This window comes from Arachis ipaensis, chromosome B5 (assembly GCF_059453495.1).
Source record: "Arachis ipaensis isolate K30076 ecotype BB chromosome B5, ASM5945349v1, whole genome shotgun sequence".
Lineage (NCBI taxonomy): Eukaryota > Viridiplantae > Streptophyta > Magnoliopsida > Fabales > Fabaceae > Arachis > Arachis ipaensis.
Window position 1 is genome coordinate 110,490,455 of NC_142440.1, and position 7,419 is coordinate 110,497,873.

Genomic DNA, 7,419 nt, shown 5'->3' on the forward strand with positions numbered 1-7,419 from the left:
CTTCACATGGTATCCTTGATAAATGGTCTGCCACCTTGTTCTCTACACCCTTCTTGTCTTTGATTTCAATGTCAAATTCCTGCAACAAAAGAACCCATCTAATAAGTCTTGGTTTGGATTCTTGTTTAGCAAGTAAGTATTTTAAAGCTGAATGATCAGTGAAGACAATGACTTTAGATCCAATGAGATAGGATCTAAATTTGTCAAATGCAAAGACTATTGCCAAGAGTTCTTTTTCAGTGGTTGTGTAATTCCTTTGGTTATCATTCAAGACTTTACTGGCATAATAAATCACATGTACCAAATTGTCTTTCCTTTGTCCTAACACTGCCCCAATAGCAAGGTCTGATGCATCACACATCAGTTCAAAAGGTAAGTTCCAATCAGGTGGGGCAATGATAGGTGCAGAGGAAAGTTTTTGCTTCAAAAGTTCATAGGCTAGCATGCAATTTTTATCAAATACAAAGGGTGTATCAGAGACAAGCAAGTTACTCAAAGGTTTGGCTATTTTAGAAAAGTCTCTAATAAACCTTCTGTAAAAACCAGCGTGTCCCAAAAAACTCCTAACTGCCTTGACATTACTTGGTGGAGGTAGTTTTTCAATGAGTTCCACCTTAGCTCTGTCCACCTCAATGCCTCTATTAGAGATTTTGTGGCCAAGGACTATTCCTTCTGTGACCATGAAATGACACTTTTCCCAGTTTAATACTAGGTTGGTCTCTTGGCACCTCTTAAGCACCAAGGCAAGGTGGTGTAGGCAGCTAGGAAAAGAATCTCCAAACACAGAAAAATCATCCATGAAGACCTCAATAAATTTTTCAATCATGTCCGAAAAGATGGACAGCATGCATCTTTGGAAAGTGGCAGGTGCATTGCACAATCCAAAGGGCATGCGTCTATAAGCAAAAACTCCATATGGACAAACAAATGATGTTTTCTCTTGATCTCTAGGATCAACTACTATCTGATTATAGCCTGAGTATCCATCCAGAAAGCAATAGTAAGCATGTCCTGCAAGCCTTTCAAGCATCTGATCCATGAATGGGAGTGGGAAATGATCTTTTCTGGTGGCTTCATTGAGCTTCCTGTAGTCTATGCACATCCTCCACCCAGTGACAGTTCTTGTGGGTATGAGTTCGTTCCTCTCATTTGGCACCACAGTTATGCCACCTTTCTTGGGAACTACATGGATGGGACTAACCCATGGGCTATCAGAAATGGGGTAGATTACCCCTGCTTGCCATAACTTCATGACCTCCTTTTGTACCACTTCTTTCATGACGGGATTCAATCTTCTCTGAGCTTGGATGGAGGGTCTAGCATCCTCTTCTAACAAGATTTTATGCATGCATATGGATGAACTTATCCCTTTCAAATCAGCTAGGGTCCATCCAATGGCATCTTGATGAGTTTGTAGCACCTTGATCAATTCTTCTTCCTGTTCTTGACTCAGGGCAGAGCTGATGATAACAGGATGACTCTCATCACTACCCAAGTATGCATACTTGAGATTAGGGGGCAATGCTTTGAGCTCAGGTTTTGGTGCTTTCTTCTCTTCTTTCACTATCTCTAGCATGCTTGGCATGGTTGTTTCAGCAGCCTTGATGTCACTAACTTCTATGTCCTTGGTGAACTCCTCCTCTGCCACTTCCTTTGTTGTTTCCTCAAAGGTTTCTTGTACTGCAATGTCCACTACATCCACCCTCATGCATTCCCTTAGTGATTCTGATGGATAGCTCATTGCCTTGAATACGTTAAACACCAATTTCTCATCATGTAGTCTAAGAGTGAGTTCACCCTTTTGTACATCTATGATGGCTCCAGCAGTAGCCAGGAAGGGTCTTCCCAGAATTATTGAAGCTTTGGCTTCTTCCTCCATATCTAACACCACAAAATCAGCAGGAAATATAAAATCTCCCACTTTCACCAACAAATCCTCAACTATCCCATGAGGGAATTTAAAAGTTCGATCTGCCAATTGGAGGGCCATTCTTGTTGGTTTGGCTTCCTCAATCTTCATTCTTCTCATCATTGTTAGAGACATCAAATTGATACTGGCCCCTAAGTCACATAAGGCCTTCTCCACCATGATTTCTCCTATGATGCAGGGGATTTGGAAACTGCCTGGATCCTTCAATTTCTGAGGTAATTTGTGCTGAATGATGGCACTGCATTCTTCAGTTAACAACACAGTTTCCTCATTTTTCCAACTTCTCTTCTTGGTCATTAATTCCTTTAAGAATTTTGCATAGAGTGGCATTTGCTCTATTGCCTCAGCAAACGGAATGTTGATTTGAAGCTTCTTGAAAATCTCCAAGAACCTGGAGAATTGGCCATCCTTTTCACTTTTCATCAAACGTTGAGGATATGGTGCTTTAGGTGTATAAGGCTTCAGGACCTCTTTTTCTTTTTCTTTTGTTGCAGACGGTGTAAAAGATTGTCCTTGTTCCTTGTCTCTCACATTTTCCTTTGCTTCATCCTCTGTGGTTTCCTTTGAGATCTCCTTTAGATTCTTTCCACTTCTGAGGGTTATGGCCTTACATTCTTCCCTTGCAATAGCCTTGGCAGCATGAGAAACGCTTGTCCCAGGGGTTTGCTTAGACAAATACACAATTTGATTTTCTAGCTTCTGGATGGCAGCTCCTTGGTTTTGCAGGTTAGAATTTACTTCTTCCTTAAAAGCTTTCAATTCGGTTATGTCTTGACTCATGGTTGCAAGCATTCCTTCTATCCTGTTTAATTGATCTTGAAATTGTTGGTTCGGATTAGGTTGGGTAGGTTGATTATTTTGGCCATGATATGATGGTTGGGAGTAAGTGTTTTGTGTGGCTTGGTATGATCTTTGGTTGGAGTTTTGGTATGTGGACTTGTTATGTTGGTTTTGCTGGTTTTCCCACCCAAAGTTTGGGTGGTTTTTCCAGCCTGGGTTGTAAGTGTTGGAATGTGGATCATATGGTTGCCTTTGTTGATTTCCTACATAATTGGCCTCTTCCCAATCACCTCCTTCAGTGCTTTCTTCCTCTTGATCTTGTGTGTGTATTGCAGCCACTTATTTTGTTTCTAATTTCCTGGTGAGCTCTGCTAGTTGCTTGGCAAACACCTTGTTTTGGGCTAGAATTGTATCAACATGGTTCAGCTCCATGACTCCCTTAGTGTTGTGTCTCTCTGATGCATAGTAGTACTCATTCTCAGCCGCTGTCTCAATCACTTCAATGGCTTCTTCCACAGTCTTTTTCCTGTTCAATGAACCTCCTGATGAATGGTCTACAGCCTTCCTTGATTCATAAGAGAGTCCATCATAGAAAATATGCAATTGCACCCAGTCATGGAACATGTCTGGTGGGCATTTCCTTGTCAAATCCTTGAATCTCTCCCATGCCTCGTAGAGAGTTTCACCATCTTGTTGTCTAAAAGTCTGAACCTCAGATCGAAGCCTATTGACCTTTTGTGGGGGGTAGAAATGTGCCAGAAACTTGCTTTCCACCTCGTCCCATGTTGTTAGGCTCCCCCTTGGAAATGATTCCAGCCACTTAGCTGCCTTGTCCCTAAGTGAAAATGGGAACAAAAGCAGTTTATAGGCATCTTCCTGGACTCCATTGGACTTCACAGTGTCGCAAATTCTCAGGAATTTTGTGAGATGTTGGTTTGGGTCTTCATTAGCACTCCCACCAAATGAACAATGATTCTCCACAAGTGATATTAGCTGTGGTTTGAGCTCAAAATTGTTGGCCTGAATGGGTGGTTTCTGAATGCTGCTACCACAATTCCCAGAGGTTGGGTTTATGTATGAACTAAGAACCCTCCTCTCAGGAATGGCATTGTTTCCATCAGCTCTCTCATGGTTGTGAACTTCTCTATCCATGTTGAGATCTAAAGCTTCCTCAAAATTGTCCTCAGATTCTCCTTCAGATTCTTCTTCTCCCAGTACTCTCTTCCCTCTTGCTTCCCTTCTAAGTCTATGAAGGGTCCTCTCTGGTTCGGTATATGGAGGAGTTGATGTCTCTCCTCTCCTACCTGTCATACAAGAACACAGCACAGGCAACAAACAAGTGAAATACTCTTGGTTAATGGAAGAGTATGGTTAGAGCAGTTGAGGAATTAATTCAAACAGTTAGTGAGTCAGTGAGTTAGTTGCTTGAATTTAAAGGCATAAAGAAAGAAAGCATGTAACAGAGTGCAGAAATTAAAATTCAACAAGTAACTTGTACTGAATTAATCAAAACAAAAAAAAATGCTCAATCTAGTTAACTTCCAATTTGAGAATTGTCAATCGAAAACCAATCCCCGGCAACGGCGCCATAAACTTGATGCGCATAAACTAGTTATGCCACGATTTAGGAAATTGCACGATCGGCAAAATTCCTTCCGGCAAGTGCACCGGTTATCGTCAAGTAAAAACTCACAATAGAGTGAGGTCGAATCCCACAAGGATTGGTTGAATGAGCAATTCGGATTAGAAGTGTGTCTAGTTGAGCGGAATCAAGACTTAGATGAGAATTGCGGAATGTAAAATTGGCGGGAAACGTAAATGACAAGAAATTGAAATGGCGGAATCTTAAATTGCATGAATTAAAGAGCAGAAGCTAAATTGCTGAAATTAAAAGGGAATGGGGGTGATTGCATGAATTGAGTTGCAGAATGTAAAGAGAAAGTGAAAATCAGAAATGGGGAATTCATTGGGTGTTAGGAGATATTGAGATCTCCGAATCAAAACATTTTTATTCCTTCCTCAACCAATGCATTCATTGAATTTTGCTTGGCAATCTTATATGATTGGATCCCAATCCCTTGGCTCACCAATTCTCTCTAAAAACGAACAAATTCCCAATCCCTTGGTTTAAATGTTCATAAGAAGAGATGATGCTCGATCACTGATTATACCACACAGTTTCATGAACCACAACTTGGTAGGATTACATGTCACAATATCCATCCAAACCCCAATCCAATTCACTGTGAGAAAGCTTCTCTAGCATGAATCCTCCATTCCTTTCCCAAGGTTCCGAAGGATTCCAATTATGGGTAGTTTCTTTCCCAAGACAACTACCCAATGGAATTAGATCGAGAAGCTTTCTAACAAAATTCAAGAGAAAAGATTGAAGAAGAAGATAAAACTATTATTGATTCATTGAATTACAATAGAGCTCCCTAACCCAATGAAAGGGGTTTAGTGAGTCATAGCTCTGAATTCAATTACAAAGGTATGAAAACTAGCAAAATGAAAAGGTAAAAGTCCCTCCTAACTTAAATTCTATCCTATTTATACACTTTCTATATTGAGCTTCTGTTGTGTTTCTTGGGCTTTGAGGCCTCTCCCTGCTTTCCTTTTGCTTTGGGTTTATGATCCATAATCCTGATGAGGCTGTGATCCAATTCTGTAACATTCATTGAGCAAACTTAGTGATAAACAAGTAATGACACAAGACTCAACAAATTAAAGCTCCAGACTCATCAATTCTTCAGGCCCAATTCCATAAACCATGATATTCAATTGGGTTTCATACCAGAGTAAGTTTAAGTTAATGTTTGTGCTCAAAAGCTAACTTAAACTGCAATATTTTTGGCCCAGAAACCTTTTCCAATAGTGGCGTTTAAGTTGCAGTTTAAGCTTAAACTGCAGCTTAAACGCCAGACACTTCCAGTGATGCCTTTTGTGGAAGCACGTTTAAGCTTCAGTTTAAGGTTAAACTGAAGCTTAAACGTGGAAATGGAAGAAGGCAGCCCTGGAGGGTAACGTAGTCGAACACGTTTAAGCTTCAGTTTAAGGTTAAACTGAAGCTTAAACGTGGAGATAGGAAAAGCAGCCCTGGAGGTCGAACACGTTTAAGCTTCAGTTTAAGGTTAAACTGAAGCTTAAACGTGGAGATAGGAAAGGCAGCCCTGGAGGTCGAACACGTTTAAGCTCCAGTTTAAGGTTAAACTGGAGCTTAAACGTGGAAATAGAGAAAGGTAGCCCTGGAGGTGTCGAACACGTTTAAGCTCCAGTTTAAGGTTAAACTGGAGCTTAAACGTGGAAATGGAGAAAAGTAGCCCTGGAGGTGTCGAACACGTTTAAGCTCCAGTTTAAGGTTAAACTGGAGCTTAAACGTGGAAATGGAGAAAGCAACCCTGGAGGAGAAAACTTGGTAGAACACGTTTAAGCTCCAGTTTAAGGTTAAACTGGAGCTTAAACGTGGAAATGGCTCCCTGGTGCATTTCCCATTTCTGGCGTTTAACTTCCAGTTTAAGGTTAAACTGGAGGTTAAACGCCACTTTCACCCTTTCCTCAGCTTTTATGATTTTGGCCGTTTAAGTTCCAGTTTAAGCTTAAACTGGAACTTAAACTCCACATGTGATATTCAAGCTTCCTTTATTGATTTTTGTTGCTTCCTGGCCTAGCCTCTTCTTTCCTGAAGTCATCCAAACAACTGCATCAAAGTCTTGCAAATTTTCATGAGAATCTTCCATTCATAGCATTCAAGTAATATAACTAAAAACTCATGAAATTTGCATAAAAATCATACTGTTTGGATGGTTCATTGCTTTGTTATTCATTTAACCATTCTTGGTTACTTTAAGCTCAAGAAAGTGCATAAAACAACTAAAACTAACAGAAAAATGCTAGTGAAACTAGCCTAAGATGCCTTGGCATCATAAACCGAGACTATTTAACTCCTGGGTCGTCTTCCCTAGGAGTTGCAATGAAATATACATATTATTGGCTCTGGGAAAATTTTGGGTTTTGGTTGAAAGAGGCAAGAATTAAAATGGCAATAAATGAAACAAGCATGAAATTAAATGAAAGCAAGTAAAACTAATGAAAATGGAAATTAAATGACAAAAAGGGAATTCAAATACTAAAAAAAGCTCTTGGTATGAGTAGGAAACTAAGAATTCCTATCCTAGTTATAGACCACAAACGGTAATTGTGTGAAATTAATCCCAATTAGTCAATCCTAACATCGAGAATTAGTCAAAAGGGAATAATTGATCCCACCACAAGTCCTTACCAACTCTATTAATGGAAGACTTAGTGTTAGTGGAAATCAAATCAATTAACAATCCTCACACAATGTGAATGGACATCCACCACTCAAGTTCACCCAATCACCCAATTTTCCAACCAAGAGTGGGAAAAACTAGGGAAAAATCCCACCAAGCATTTTATCAAACACTTGGTGGGCATGAAAAGAAAGCGTGATAAAATAACAAGAAATAATAAATGCTACAACTACCAAGCAAGGAAAGTAAAGATAACAACTTAATTAAGCAATAAATGACATGAAAACATAAATTGCATTAAATGTAAATTAAAATAACAAGAGTGTGCTTAAACATAAAAATAACCAAAATGAGAAATTAACAAGATAAAATTAGGAAATTAAGACAATAGAACAAACAAAAGTAGAAGAAACTAGATAAAAACAAGAATTAAAAGTA

The 7,419-nt window shown here is 39.5% G+C and overlaps 1 non-coding gene across 1 annotated transcript; it reads left to right on the forward strand.

Annotated features, from left to right (window-relative positions):
- Positions 1-3,332: 3,332 nt before the first annotated feature.
- On the forward strand, positions 3,333-3,436 carry LOC148565355 (small nucleolar RNA R71). The gene has a single exon (XR_015884271.1). It is a non-coding gene; the product is annotated as a small nucleolar RNA R71 (small nucleolar RNA).
- Positions 3,437-7,419: the final 3,983 nt, after the last annotated feature.